General features: G+C 39.4%; 1 long non-coding RNA gene across 1 annotated transcript; it reads right to left on the bottom strand.

Moving 5' to 3' along the window:
• Positions 1-6,828: 6,828 nt before the first annotated feature.
• LOC121807546 lies at positions 6,829-13,842 on the bottom strand. The gene is made up of 3 exons (XR_006051835.1): positions 13,773-13,842; positions 7,461-7,526; positions 6,829-7,006 (listed from the first exon to the last, which is right to left on the bottom strand). It is a non-coding gene; the product is annotated as an uncharacterized LOC121807546 (long non-coding RNA).
• Positions 13,843-15,813: the final 1,971 nt, after the last annotated feature.

The following is a 15,813-nucleotide window of genomic DNA, read 5'->3' as shown; positions in this document are numbered from 1 at the left end:
CGTCGAGTTCGTAATTATAGCTTAGATATTTTAGGTTATGGTTTTTCTTTAATTACCCTTAGCCTTAGGGCAGAGAAAGACTTTCATTAAATTCTGTTGGTATTTAATTTGCTGGATAATTAAATCTTTTATTAATAGGTATCTTCCTTTAGAAAATTATTGTTCTAGAATATAATTCTTATCCATGTCTACTATAAGATATGTCTAAAATAAATAAATTATTTAATTCATAATAAGACAAGAAAAATTAAATTCAAATTAATTTCGTGTTCAAGATTAGGAAGAGATATTTCATTATTTAATGTATTCATACATATCTATCCTTTTTAGGATCTTAGATATATAAATATTAGGAAACTATTAAATTATTCTTATCCATATCATCTAGGAATCAAAATAATATTATTTATTTCCATAGATATAGAAAATAATAAAAAATATTCCTTAAATCTAGACAAATATTAGGAAACTATTAAATTATTCTCATCTATAACATCTAGGAATAAAATAATATTATTTATTTCCATAGATATAGATAATAATAAAAATATTTCTAAAATCTAGACAAATCTTCCAAAAAGATTTTATTTCCATTAAATAATAATATTTTAATAATATCTTTTAATAAAATAATTAAATAATCATTAAAATAATCCTTCATCGTTATCTCATCGTACGAGGTTCGAACGGACGATGAACGACAAAGATCTGATGAATTCGTCGTCGAATCACGACGCACGCAGCGTCTCGGACACTAGCGAGCGCCCGTCTCGGTCGTCTCGACCGTCGGGTGCCGATGCGTCTCGGCCAGCTGAGCACGTCGTGTAACGCGGTCCTCGGCCAGCGGCGCGCACGACGGTGGCGCTGCTCTCGGCCAGTTGCTGTCGCTCGTCTCGGCCTATCCGAGCGACGATGCTCCCATCGCAGTGGCACACGGCGCGCAACTCGGCGCGTCCGTCTCGGCCAGTGGCGACCGTCGGTTGCCGACACTTCTCGGCCAAGCGCGCACCTCTCGGCCAGCGTCTCTGCGCCCGTCTCGGACATCCGAGCCGTCGGGTGGCGCGAGTTCTCGGCCAGCGGCGCGCACGGTGGCGCGCCCGCTCTCGGCCAACTCCGACCACCCTTCCTTCCGCCTAGGGTTCTAGCTCTCGGCGCCTGGTGTCTCGGTGGTTCTCGGACGAACCACCACTCCGTGCCAGCCTTCACGTCGACCTTGGTGTGGGGAACGCCTGGGGTTTTGCGGTCTCGGCCAGCGTCGCGCTCGAGCCCACGCTCGACTGCGCGTCGCCCCGTGATCGCGATCCTTCGGCTCCCACTCAATCGACAACCCTATTTCACGATCGCGCGTGGTGCAATCCGTCTCGGCGCAAGCACCGACGGTTCGCACGTCTCATACGATCGAGTAATTCAAGTTCTTTTATTCGATAGTTCTTGGGTTCATCATGCATAATTTATTAAACAATACACCAAGAACATGCTTCGCAATCAAATAATATATGCATACATGAATTTCGCAAAATTTAAATCCAAATAATCAGAGCCAAAGACTGGCTCTGATACCAATTGAAGGGGTTGGCAGCGGAAGCAAGCGTGATTTACCGATCATATAAACTTGATCTATTTAGCAGATTATTTAGACAAATTCTATTCGCGTAATTATCACATGTATCATGCTCATAACTTGAATTAAAAACATGCTTTAGCACATAAAATTCCTAAATCATGCTTACTACGGAATTAACCAATTTACCTCGTAGATTCAATCAAGAATCGATGATGGCTTGTTCTGTCTCCACGTGAAGATCTTCAATACAAGACCTCGGATCTTCTGACTGGTGTCCCGGACTATACGCTGATATTTGTGTGGGCAAATCTCACCAACGTACTAGGACTCGAATAATGGAAGACAGAAACTGCTCACGGATGGAGCACAAATTTCGAGCTCTCTCTTTCTAGAGGGGGACGAAAATTTTGTATATTAAAAAGTGTATCTTTTGTCTCCTTTATTCTCCTATTTATACAAGTCACATATTGAGCACAGTCAGGGATCTAAGGAAGAATTTGGAACAGGCCTCACCCAATTAGCTTTTTACTAATTAAATTGAACCCACAATTTAATATAAGCTTATATTGAAATATTACGAGCAACCACTACAGAAGTAATATTGCACTGCCTTCCAAATTCGAAATTACAAGTATTCCGGATTTCCTTTAATTGCATTTGATTTATTTCCCGCGCTTAAGATAGAAACATCGATTAATTAATTAATGTCTACTATAGACTTAATTAATTAACATATTTCGAATTCCAAGAGTGGACTTAGCAAGAAACTCTTATTTATTATTCATAGAGTAATCAAACTCCAACTAGCTAGGTTCCGAATAATAAAACCTCGTTTCGAGCTCCTCTTGTGGATGTTATCAAACGAGACTCTCCTCGCGCACGTTTCAACATAATAGCAATCCTAGCACCGCTAGATAATGATCACCACTACCCAATATACCTGGATCGTTGGGTTACGAAAAACTCGCACCTTTGGTAAGTCAAAGTAGTGGATACTCAATGTCGTGTGCTCAATGCTAACGTACATTGATTAAGAAATTAATTATCAAGACATCGTCTTTCAGTAGATAGCATAAAGACTCGTCTTGCTGTTAGATCCATTCAGTGCTATACCACACCAACGTCATCTTATTTCAATAAGGCTTAGAAATAATCGGACTGACATTGCAACCTTTCGCGATAGGTAGTCTAGCCCTATCTAGGTTGTGAAATTCTTATTTTTCTTTGTTTAGAACTGACCGTGTTACCTTAAATTGGACGACGCCCACAACAGGTCTACTAAAACAAAGACTTAGACTTTGTTACGTTTGCTTAAACATTTAAATATGCAATAAACAACCATTAAATGTAAAACATAACAACATTATGACAAAAATAATATGTTGCATTTATTGGAAAATAACCATTAGAGTTTTACAGTATGCAATCACTCGAAAGGTGATTTCTAGTATACAAAACCCTAACAATTATTCCCTTCGTCCCTAAAAATTTATTATACTACCATTTAACCTGATACAGATTTGAATAAATGTAGTAGAAAATAGATGTAAAAAGTTAGTGAAATGTGAGTCCTACTTTTATATACCCCTATGAAGTATAGACGTTTCTTTTCAACACAGGATTTAAAATTGTATTAAAAGTGAGTTAATTGAAGGGAGAATAGAGTAAAAAGGTAGAGAGATGAAGAGGTAAAATTAGTAAAGTAAGAAGAAATATAATGTTTTTTGCCAAAAAAAAAGAAACGACTCTGCTACAGTTGGACAACCAAAAAAGAAATATGGACAGAGGGATTATTAGTTTTATAATAAAATACACTCAACTCACTCTCACTCATATTTTATTATGAAACTAATATATAAAAGTAGGACTCATATTCTACTGACATTTTCTACCCATATTTACTAACACAGTCCAACAATTTTTTATAACCTGGAACAGTCAAATATGAGATATTTAATAGGAACTGGAGGGAGGACGTTTAAAGACATTGACACTTCAAAAAAATGACAGTGTTTATCTAACTTTCATTGTTAAATGATACTCCATGTATAACCTAATAGTAATGAAGAAGGCGTGGCGTCAATGTTTTGCATATATCTTCCAAATTCCAATTTCCACCAAAAATGCATAGATCTTTGAGCCTAAACGCCTAGTTAAGGAAAAGAAATATGCTTCTGAAGTGTGCAATGAGGAATGAGGTGGAAGGAATTTCACACACGAAATTCATGGAGAGACTCTTGGAGAGCACGTGCTCGACTAACCCTAGCTCATGCTCATCTAGTGGCTGCACGTCCCAAATTCTCTTGCCTTTTTCCCTACCATCAAAGATATTACAGATTCCCAATACCACACACCTTTGCCAAAAAGTTATTAAACTTGTTCACATTCACACCCTATTCTGGTTGACCAACTAAAATCTCGTATCATCCAAGAAATTAATTATACTTCCCTCGACTGTGGGGCATAGGGTATTTCATATTTGCATTGCTCATTTCGAAGCCTAGGGCTTTGATATAATCTTCTTATACCGTGTTGATGTTGAGATCTGAGGGAAATTACTATAAATAGGGCCGAAGTTCTTCCCCATCTCTTCAAGACATTCGAGACACATCTAGCATAACTGGTGTAAAGTTCACTCTATGTCTGTTGAGATGGTGACGGAGATCAGTCTCTTGAATCTTGAAAACCCTGATTTCGTATTTGGGGAATTTTGGGCTGCTGCAGTTTCTGATTTCTGCATATGTAGAGAAGGAGACGATGATGATGACGACGATGGTGATGACACCAAAAAAGTGGCGCCGGCAGCCTAATTATAAGGTGCCTAAGCTACCTGTTTAGGGTAATGCAAAATGTAATGTGAGTGTTTTTATTCATACATAGATGTAGATTTATACACAGTCGCCAAGATCATATGTAAACGTTGATTTACCTCAATAAGATGACTGGGCATATATATTTATTATTACTATAATTTTCGGGGTCATTGTTATAAATTTGCATGATTAATTTTAAAATGCGTTTTATATCATCCATTTCAGAGTTACTTCGATGAAGTACGCATGAACACAATCAAGAAATGATATTAGTATAATTCCTCATAATATAATTCTAATTTCTAGGATTATGATTCTTGGAATTATAATTCCTGGAAATATAATTCCTCATAATATAATTACTAAAGAATAAGATTCATCTATTTGGAAATATATCAGTATTCTAAAACTATAATTTCATTTATTTAAAATATTTTTTTATTAAGAGTGTTCTCTATTGCTGGAATAGCATTAAAACTACAAAAGCAATACAAACTAATGTTGTTTTAAAATAAAATTTGTATTTGAATCAGACACATGAAAACTATACATTGATTCTTAATTTATCAAGTAGAGATAAATTAATCATAAGTTTGATCTAATTTCATGACATTCTCAAGCAACTTGTTGATTGTAATAAATCCAAAAAAATGATAAATGGATCTATATTATTGATTGATGAACTTACAATGGGGATTCACATGGATTTAAACGCTTTTACAATTAATATATTGTAACTGTATCAATCCTAAGTATGGTAGTGTATCAATCGAGAATCATTCCTCTTGATTTGGTCTTCCTTGATTAGATTACAGTATTCAGGATTCAAATTTGGCAAACAGTATTTTTCTCAATTTTCTCCTTGATAAAATGAGGATCTATCCACATGTTGGGTTAGGTCATATTGAACTGGATTTTCATATATGCTTATAACTTCATTGTTACAAAACAATTTGTACGGACTTGTGATTAAGATTCATCTCGATCATCAATTTCTTTAGCCATAATATTTCGGCTAGGCAACTTTTGATCCCCATATAATTCTGCTTCAGCACTATACAGTGTCACCACCTTTTGTTTCTTGCTCATCAAAGTCACCAAGTATCCTCGTGAATTATCCCGTTGGAGATATTCTATCATTCAGATTTTTGGCCCGGTTAGCATTAGTGTACCCATGTATATCCAATTGGCCCAATTATTAATTATTATATATGCATAATCTACTACGAGATGAACTCAACATTTTGCATGTATGATAGCCAAATCGATCAACCGAAGACATAAATAGAGGATTTAGGTAAATAAAATTCACATATCTCATAGTAAATTTTTTTGACAAAGCGAGTATTCGTGATAGAAAATAACATATATGATATGTACATAACTATATATGTTAAATTACAAAATGTAGACAAACCTCCCAACAACAAGATCAATAGAAAATTTAAATATTAGCAATTGTTATGATTAATAATCATATGGGCTAGGTTGTTTCTTTTTGTGGAACTTGAGCTTGATCCAATTCCAGCTCTTGGAAGCCCCCTTCTTGACCTTCTTGGCCGCCACCTTCGACTTCTCTTTGGCCACCTCGGCCGCGTATCTCAGCCGATCCGACAGCTTTGGTGGCCGTCCCAGCCTCCGCGGCTGCTTTGGCGGTGGCGAGTACGACCCTTCGGCCCACGGGTTGTCGTACATAGTGATTGATTTTTCAGATCACCTGAAGAAAAGACCGGCCTTCCTTGCGAAGATAGGCCTTTTTTGGGGAGGAGGCTTCGAGTTTTTTCGGTGATTTTCTATTGTTAGGTTTCAGATTTATGCTTTTTATGTTGGAATGGTGTATGATTGGGAGGAGGCACTTGAATCATGCCAATGGTTTAGGGTTTACTATAAGTAGTAGTTTTCGGTTTTAATTTGCGTTTTATACACACACACGATTTGATTTAATTCTTCATTTGTATATGAACTAAAACTTATGCGTATAAGACATGAATATTTTATAATTATTATGATTTATTACACAATTATTAATATCTCCCAAATTAGCATTGATGTAGATGTTGTTAATGCAATATATGGCGATAGACAAAGGATGTAGTACCAAAGAATGTTGATCGTGCAAATTTTTTGTTTTGAGGTGTTGATTACATAACATTTGAAAAGTCGAAGAGTTTGAACTATTATGGTTTCACTTTTTCGAACACCAAGTCGGGAGATCGGGTTGTTTTTCTTAAAAAAAATGTTTAAAATTCGTGTATTTACATCCAAAGAATCTTTTAATGAATTATTCCTTTTTGTTGTTACTCAAATTTTGCTTTATTACTTGACACGACCACATCTCCCTAGTACTAGTGAGCGTAGCTATTTCGCGACTAAAAATACTCTCATCAATCATGAAGTAAACCTAAGAGCAATAAATCAACTCAAGGCAATAGTTTCGAAGGCGAATGGGTACATAGTCAAAAGAAAATCAAAGTATCTAAACTAAATTCATAAATTCCTAGAACATAGTTCTATTGCATCGGAAGAGTCCAAGACAAAATAGTATGTATGAAGACATACTACTTTGGGCTACCTAACTACTTATTAATAGTCATTTCCCAACACCTTCACCTCCTCGTTCACGTTCAACCTGCACGTTAGAAAAGAAATATGCAGGGCTGAGTACTTGATATACTCAGTGGACATAGTGCCAAAATAAGTTCCTTTTAATTTGTCAGTCACAGTTGAGTGAACACGGGGTTTTCATTTTAAAAGACCTGAGTCACTAAATTCCTTTCATTTCATAAAATTGATTGCACAATCACATACACATAGATAACATATCTGAACGTATGTGAACCGGGAATGTGGCCGCATTCCACGACGGTCACTGGAACGGCCAACTCGAAAGCTAGCACACGGTCCCCATATGTGTACACTAGTCCGAGTAGGGTTTGAGGCCCTACTGGCACCCGAATTCAAGTTAACATGATTGGCATATCCAAGCAGATAGGTAATCGTAAAAGTAAAACACGGCATGACAAACACGTTTAGAAAAGATTCACATTTTCATACTTAAATCACGTTTTGAAAAGAATGCCCACCTCAGAGCTTAATTCCTTGATTTGAAAGTTCCTTGACTTGGTCTTACTTGACGTGCGACGACGTCCCTATAGGAAATAAAGTATACTTAAATTAGGCTTTAAGAAGCCAAAAGAAAACTTAAATGTGAATGCATCTTAAGTGCGTGCTCATTTTATCTTTGTTTCCTTATTTTCTAAAAGTCCTTGAGCATTAATTAAATCGGGGGATTTACTCCATCGGGAAGGTTTGAGAAATTCCTCGCTTTAGCTCCTTAATCTCCATATATTCATTATTCATGAAATTAGATAAATCCCGAAATTAATTTATCGTCTTGGAAATTACTTAGCCCGTACTTTGTTTTAGTTGGTGGCCCAAATCTCCATGAATAATTTCTATTACAAGGGCAGCCCTTCCTCAAATAAATTTTAGTCCATGCTTTTAGTTAAAGAGGTCCAACAAAATTAAAGAAACAGGCCCAATCCTATACTCCTCAAAATCGGTCAACTCCCTCCCCTAACTTCTCCCACAATGAACCAAAATTTGGAGAAGAGGCCAGACTCCGTCGCATCCCTTCTCTCGAAGACTCCGTCGTCTTCCCCGGTGAGCGCCGAAACTGTGAATGTGTGTCCATGCAAACTATCATTCTTGCATAATCCAACTATCATTCTTGTATCATCAAACTATCATTCTTGCATAACTCAGCTTTCACAGCAAGGTGGAGATTTGATCGAGTGATTGAGCCGTTGAAGCTCAAGGAAGGGATCAAGAAAGGAAGCAGAGGAAGCTCGGTTTTTGGGAGCTGGAACTAGCCGTTGGAAATTGGCGGTTATAACTAACTTTGGGAAATGAAGTTAGTTAAGTTGTTTTCTTCTTTATCTCACATATATAGCTCGATAGGTGTTTAGTTGTAAAGCAAGAGGGAGAATACACAATACACATACACAATTAGGAGATTATTGCTCTAGCTTGCGATTAGTTTGGAGTGATTGAATTGTGCGTGTGAGTTCATTGTATTTGAGAGTTGTTCATCAATAAGATTCCGGTCATCTTCTCCGTGGACGTAGGTGGTTTATCACCGAACCACGTTACATCGTTGTGTGCTTTATTTTCTCGTATTGAGTGAGTGTGAGATCGGAGGCATCACGACCCAACAAGTGGCGCCGTCTGTGGGAAACGTTGAAGACGTTTTCTTGGTTGGTTTTCTGGGCGAGTAGAAGTCCGGGAGATTTGTTATTTGAGCCGATCTTGGCAATTGCCCACCATTTGTTCGAGAAATGTCCACGGCCAAGTTCGAGGTGGAGAAGTTCACCGGCAGAAACGACTTTGGGCTATGGAGGTTGAAGATGAAGGCTATCTTGATGCAGCAAGGTCTATGGGATGTCTTGAAAGATGGCAATGATGCCAAAGAAAAACCTGAGGCCGATGAAAAGGAGAAGGGGAGACTTCAAGACATGCAATACAAGGCCTATAGCACCCTGATCTTAAATCTTACAGACAGGGTGCTGAGAGAAGTATCCAAAGAAGAGACGGCTGCAGGGGTTTGGACAAAACTTGAGTCATTATATATGACTAAGTCTCTAGCGAATCGGCTTCATTTGAAGCAGAAGCTTCTTGCCTTCAAGTTTTCAGATGGAAAGAGCATTACTGAACAGCTTGAGGAGTTTGGGAAATGCATAGATGATCTCGAAAACATTGATGAGGTGATTAAGGATGAAGATAAGGCCTTAATGTTGCTCAATTCCCTGCCCAAGAGTTATGAGCACTTCAAGGATGCAGTGCTTCTTGGGAGAGAGGCTAAAGTTACCTATGGGGAAATACACTCTGCATTAAAGCTGAAAGAATCGCAGAGGGCTGACATTAAGCAATCTGACCCAGTGGCTGAGAGCTTGTACTTGAAGAATAATCAGATCAAGAAGGGCTCCAAAAAGAAGTTCCAGAAAAAGGAAGAAGGTGGGGGATAGAAGGAGAAAAGAAGATGTCACTACTGCAAGAAACCGGGCCATTTGAAGAAGCATTGTTTTGCTTGGAAGAAAAAACAAGAACAAGAAAAGGCTGGGAATGCAAAGACTGCTGATTTGGCTCAAGAAGTGGAAAATAATGAGGCTTTGAATATACACTCGGGAGCCAAGATTGAGGAGTGCTGGATCATGGACTCTGGCTGCTCCTTCCACATTTGTTCCCACAAGTCTTGGTTTCAAGAATTATCAGCTTGGGAAGGTTTAGTGATGCTAGGTAATGACCAAATATGTAATGTCAAGGGAATTGGAAATATCAGATTGAGGGTGAGGGATGGGAGTGTGAAGACTCTCACAGAGGTCAAGTTCATACCTCAAATCAAGAGAAATCTCATTTCTCTTGGAATGTTGGAATCAAAGGGATACAAGTTTGATTCTGGTAATGGGATCCTCAGAGTAACAAAGGACTCCAGAACTGTATTGGAGGCTCAAAGAAAGAATAGCCTGTATTATTTGCTGGGTGAAACTATGGTTGATGCTGTGAATGTGGCTCAGACAGAAGACCTATATCTATGGCATGCTAGGCTTGGACATGTGGGTGAGAAAGGCATCAGAGAACTGGCTAAACGAGGAGTGATGAAGTTAGGTGCCTCAGACAGATTAAAGAAATGTGAATCTTGTATTCTTGGAAAGGCAAAGAAGCTGCCATTTTCTGGTGGGAAACACACTTCATCCGCCCCATTTGTGTATGCCCACAGTGACCTGTGGGGGCCATCCCCAACCGAATCCATAGGTGGAGGTAAGTATTTCATCTCCATCATAGATGATTACTCTAGAAAGGTGTGGATTTACATTCTGAAGGAGAAGTCTCAAGCTTTTGAGAAGTTTAGGGAATGGCATGCTAGATATGAGAATGAGAAAGGCTCAGTGCTTAAATATCTGAGGACTGATAATGGCATGGAGTTTCTGTCTGCTGAGTTTGATAGTTTCTGTAAAGTGAAAGGGATAAGAAGGCATAGGACCGTGCCAAGAAACCCTCAACAAAACGGGATGGCAGAAAGAATGAATAGGACATTGCTAGAAAGGGTGAGGTGCATGCTATTCTACTCTGGAATGCCAAAGAGATTCTGGGCAGAGGCTGTTTCTACTGCAGCTGATCTGATCAATATGTGCCCATCTTCAGCTATATCGAATGAAACCCCAGATCAAAGATGGTATGGAAGCCTTGGTGATTATTCTGCTCTGAAGATATTTGGGTGTGCTGCTTATGCACATATTAAGCAAAACAAATTGGAACCAAGGGCAAAGAAATGTGCATTGCTGGGGTATCAAGATGGAGTAAAGGGGTACAGATTATGGAACCTAGATGGAGTAGGTCAGAATATCATTGTGAGCAGAGATGTGATATTCAAAGAAGAAGAGATGCCATTCAAGAAAAGGAAAGAAGTCTCTGATGACGGCAGCATTGCAAGCATGCAGAATTTTGAGCTTGATAGAGAATCTGAAAAATCAGATGATGAAGAGAATTCTGAGTCCACAGAAAACCAAGAAGAAGGTGGAGCAACCATCTCTCAACCAACTCAGAATATAAGTGATCATGAGTCACCAGTACAGCAGGCTGCTGCAAGTCAAAGGGCCAGAAGGAATCCCAGAAGAAATGCAGGCCTACCTAGCAGATTCTCAGACTATGATATGGGTTTCTTTGCTTTGTGTGTGGCAGAGGTGCTCATGTTCTCAGAACCCTCAACCTATGACGAGGCCATGAGTTGCAAAGAAAGTCAGAAGTGGATCAAGGCTATGGAGGAAGAAATAGAGTCCCTACTAAAAAATAGGACTTGGGTTTTAGTGACTGATCCAGGGACTCAAAAGCTGATTAGTTGCAAATGGCTATTCAAGAAGAAGGTAGAGGTGGGGGAAGTGGAAAGCATACGTTTCAAAGCAAGGTTAGTGAAGACATCATTTTTACATGGGGATCTAGAGGAAACGATCTATATGATGCAGCCTAAGGGTTTTGAGAAGAATGGAGAAGAGAAGAAAGTTTGCCTACTGAAGAAAAGCCTATATGGGCTCAAGCAAAGCAGCCGGCAGTGGAACAAGAAGTTCCATAAGCAGATGGAGTTGATGGCATTTGAGAGATCTAGCTTTGATAGCTATGTATATATCAAGAGAAGTGGAGATCTGATAGTTGCCTATCTACTGCTATATGTAGATGACATTCTACTGGCATGATCAAGCTTAAGTGAACTGCAGATTGTAAAAGAAGAGCTCAAGCAAAAGTTTGAGATGAAGGATCTTGGAGAGGCAAAGAGAATCCTAGGCATGGATATTGTCAGGAACAGGAAGAAGAAGGAGCTGAGGCTGGTTCAAGCTGAATACATCAAAAAGGTGATGAAAAAATATCAGGTGATGAATGCAAGATCAGTCTCTACTCCATTAGCGGGCCATTTCAAGTTGAGCAGAGAGCAAGTGCCAAGGACAGATGAAATCAGGAAGGAGATGAGCATGATGCCCTATGCAAATATAATAGGAAGTGTAATGTACTTGATGATATGTACAAGACCGGATGTTGCTCATGCCATAAGTGTGGCTAGTAGATACATGGCTGATCCGGGTAGAGAGCATTGGGCTGCTCTGAAATGGATCTTGAAGTATCTGAGGGGATCTGTTGTGACTGGTTTAAGGTTTGGTGGTGAAGCATGGTCTGAAAAGAATGAAGTCCTTGAAGGGTATTGTGATTCGGATTATGCAGCCAACTTGGATAACAGAAAATCACAAAGTGGCTACATTTTCAACTTATTTGGCACAGCAGTCAGTTGGAAATCCAACCTACAGCCAGTGGTTGCTTTATCCACAACCGAGGCTGAATATATTGCTCTGACAGAGGCTGCAAAGGAAGGGAAATGGTTGCAAGGAATCTTGGAAGATCTGGGAATGAAGCTGGGGGCAGTAAAGATAAACTGTGACAGCAATTCTGCGATTTGCCTAGCCAAACACCAAATGTTTCATGAGAGGTCGAAGCATATTGATGTGAGGAGACACTTTATCAGGGATGAGATTCAAAGTGGGAAGATCAACGTGGTGAAGGTTCCTACTGAGGAGAATGCATCAGATATGTTGACAAAATCTCTGCCAACTTCGAAGTTCAAACATTGTTTGAAGTTGGTTGAGATTGTGGAGTGTTGAGACTTGTAACAAGGATTGAGAAGGGAATCTAGATATTGATGGAGCTTTGCAAGGACAAGGTGGAGATTTGTGAATGTGTGTCCATGCAAACTATCATTCTTGCATAATCCAACTATCATTCTTGTATCATCAAACTATCATTCTTGCATAACTCAGCTTTCACAGCAAGGTGGAGATTTGATCGAGTGATAGAGCCGTTGAAGCTCAAGGAAGGGATCAAGAAAGGAAGCAGAGGAAGCTCGGTTTTTGGGAGCTGGAACTAGCCGTTGGAAATTGACGGTTATAACTAACTTTGGGAAATGAAGTTAGTTAAGTTGTTTTCTTCTTTATCTCACATATATAGCTCGATAGGTGTTCAGTTGTAAAGCAAGAGGGAGAATACACAATACACATACACAATTAGGAGATTATTGCTCTAGCTTGCGATTAGTTTGGAGTGATTGAATTGTGCGTGTGAGTTCATTGTATTTGAGAGTTGTTCATCAATAAGATTCCGGTCATCTTCTCCGTGGACGTAGGTGGTTTATCACCGAACCACGTTACATCGTTGTGTGCTTTATTTTCTCGTATTGAGTGAGTGTGAGATCGGAGGCATCACGACCCAACAGAAACTCCGACGGTATCCTCCGTCCATCGGCTCCCTCTCTCTCAAATTTCTCACATTGGGAACGAAACTCCAGACTCCTCTCTCTCCGTCACGCCGCCGCCCGCCCTCTTACGGCGACTCAGCGCCGTTGCTGACGTCTCCGGCTGAGGCAAAAGCAGCCCGGTACGCTTCGCAGACCAGTGCCGCCGCTGCTGTCACGCGGTGGTTTTCCCGGCAACAGTTCTCGGCTCATCGAACTGCCGCCGTTCTGCCTCCGCTACTCGTTCGTTTTTGGTTCCAAAGCTACGTTCTTGATTCTTTTAATTCAGTTTCCTTAAGTTTGTCCCTTTCTATTCTTCCATGGGAATTATGATTGTGTATCTATGATGGTGATATAATTATTTCATGAGTTTTTGTATAGATTTAGGCTTAGCATGCTGAAGGGTTTGCCTATGCTATGTCTCCATGCTTTAAGTGGGTCTATCGTAACAGATATGAAAAGATTTAGGCTTAGCATGCTGAAGGGTTTGCCTATGCTATGTCTCCATGCTTTAAGTGTGTCTAAGAGAGAATGAGAAGGTTAAAACGAGAAAGGTGTGTGTGATTACCTGCTGGAAAGAGCTGAGATTGTAGTTCTTCTTGCTGGACTTAAACAAAACTTCCTCTCACTCTCTAGCTCTCTCTCGATGTTGTGAGAAAACTGATATGTGGGAGTTCTTTCTATTTTTGTTCTAGGTTAGTAATAAAATTCCATTTTAATGAAAGAGTGTAGTTGTCTTCCGACTTAGTGAGTGATGCATAACCGTTATGCGTCTTTATTAATGAAACGCACAACCCTTATGCGTCTTTGGATAATGATGCACAACCATTATGCGCCGATAAAGACGCATAACCATTATGCATCTTAGTGTAATGACGCATAACCCTTATGCGTCTTTCAGTCAGGTTTAACAACCCACGGAAGGCAGAAGCAGCGCACAGAATTTCCTCTCTCGGGTGTAGGCGATTTCCGGCGATTTTCCCATAAGATCCAGTAATTGTTCTTCAATTTAGGTACATTCATCATTATTCTTATTTATGTTGCTTTCATTTGTTAGTTTTACCCAATTTATTAAATTATGGCTTGTAGGAAATATGTGAATAATTGTTGTTTTTTTAAATGTTTTTGATGCAGAAATCATGCAAGTATTTGTGAGTTTTTATTGGGGTGGTAGAGTAGTTCAACTACCACATATGAGTATTGGTTATGAACCACCTCGTGCGAGGAGCTCCATCATATTAAATTCATGTGTTTCTTATTCTGAATTGGTAGCAATGATCTGTGATGCGATGAGAATAGATATGAACCAACACACAATTGAATTATTATGGAGACAATGTATAATCTTTGCTTCCGGTATGAGTTATACATGTTCTGTGATTTGCAATGATGAAAGTGTGATGTTTATGTTCAACAATGCTAAAAATTCAAGTGGGTGTATTGAATTATTTGTTGAGTATTCACCTGTGAGGAGTTCAGAAATCCCACCAGTTGTTGATTATGGTATTGGATCATCTGTGAGGGTTGAACAAATGAGCTTTGACTGTGGTATTGGATCATCTGCGAGGGTGGAGTATATGAGCTTTTATTGTAGTACGAATGAGCAGAGAGATGTTGTAGATGTTGCTGATGTTGGTGGTGGATTGAATGATGAGGTACATGTTGCAGATGATCTTGATGAGCCAGCGCCACTATCTGAGATAGAGCCCACAGCTGCAAAAGAACCATAAGTCCACCCACATCTCTTTTCTGCCTGCCTATAGAAGCCTCGCACAAATAATGATACAGAAATGCTAAAGCAGCACTACCCCAACTGATAGTAGACACTTTTTCCGGATCGTCAAAGTCATTTAACCACGTAAAAGGGACCTTGCACCCTGTGGTGTCTGGTATAATAAGCCCCCTAACAATATCAGAGCGTGTATACGTGCTCTTTGGATGTATGCATAATCATGCAACCCATCACCCAAAGGTATCGTCGCTTGGTGGATAAGAGATGTCATTAACAAACCGTCCTGCTTCGTTTCTGTTTATGCGTCAGGTATCCATCCCAACACATCTCGACACTTGTTGGGCCAATCTTCATATCCGATAGGGTAGTCACGGCCAGTGAAAACACGACCGTCTGCTCTCAAACCCCACAGGCTTTGCACATCCTGTAAGGTTACGGTAACTTCTCCAACTGGTACAGTGTGTCTCAGGCCTCCAGCGCTCGATCAAGGCAGTTATAAGCTCGTTGTCCATCCTCATCGGCTTTTCACATTCCAACACGCCTTTGAAACCCCATACATCAAGCCAATACTTCACATTTTCATGTATTGGCACTGCCCAAACCTTACTCTGCGTCCTACGAACTCTCAAAACATTTGTTGTGCCATTTGCCGACAATGAGGCTGAAATGTGTTCGTTTTGATGAAAGAGTAATGATGGATCCTCAGGTCCATAACATAACTGTTCTTCGGAACTTGCAGATGCCATCTACATTCACTCAAATTTTTTTTGAAATATATTGTAAACATAACCAAGATTCAATTTTTATCATAAAAACTCAACAATCTAACTCAATTGCAACTTCAATTGAAACGACAAGCTATATTCCAATTTGAAAA

The sequence above is a fragment of the Salvia splendens genome, chromosome 6 (assembly GCF_004379255.2).
Source record: "Salvia splendens isolate huo1 chromosome 6, SspV2, whole genome shotgun sequence".
Classification (NCBI taxonomy): Eukaryota; Viridiplantae; Streptophyta; class Magnoliopsida; order Lamiales; family Lamiaceae; genus Salvia; species Salvia splendens.
This window is presented reverse-complemented; position numbering and strand designations above follow the sequence as displayed.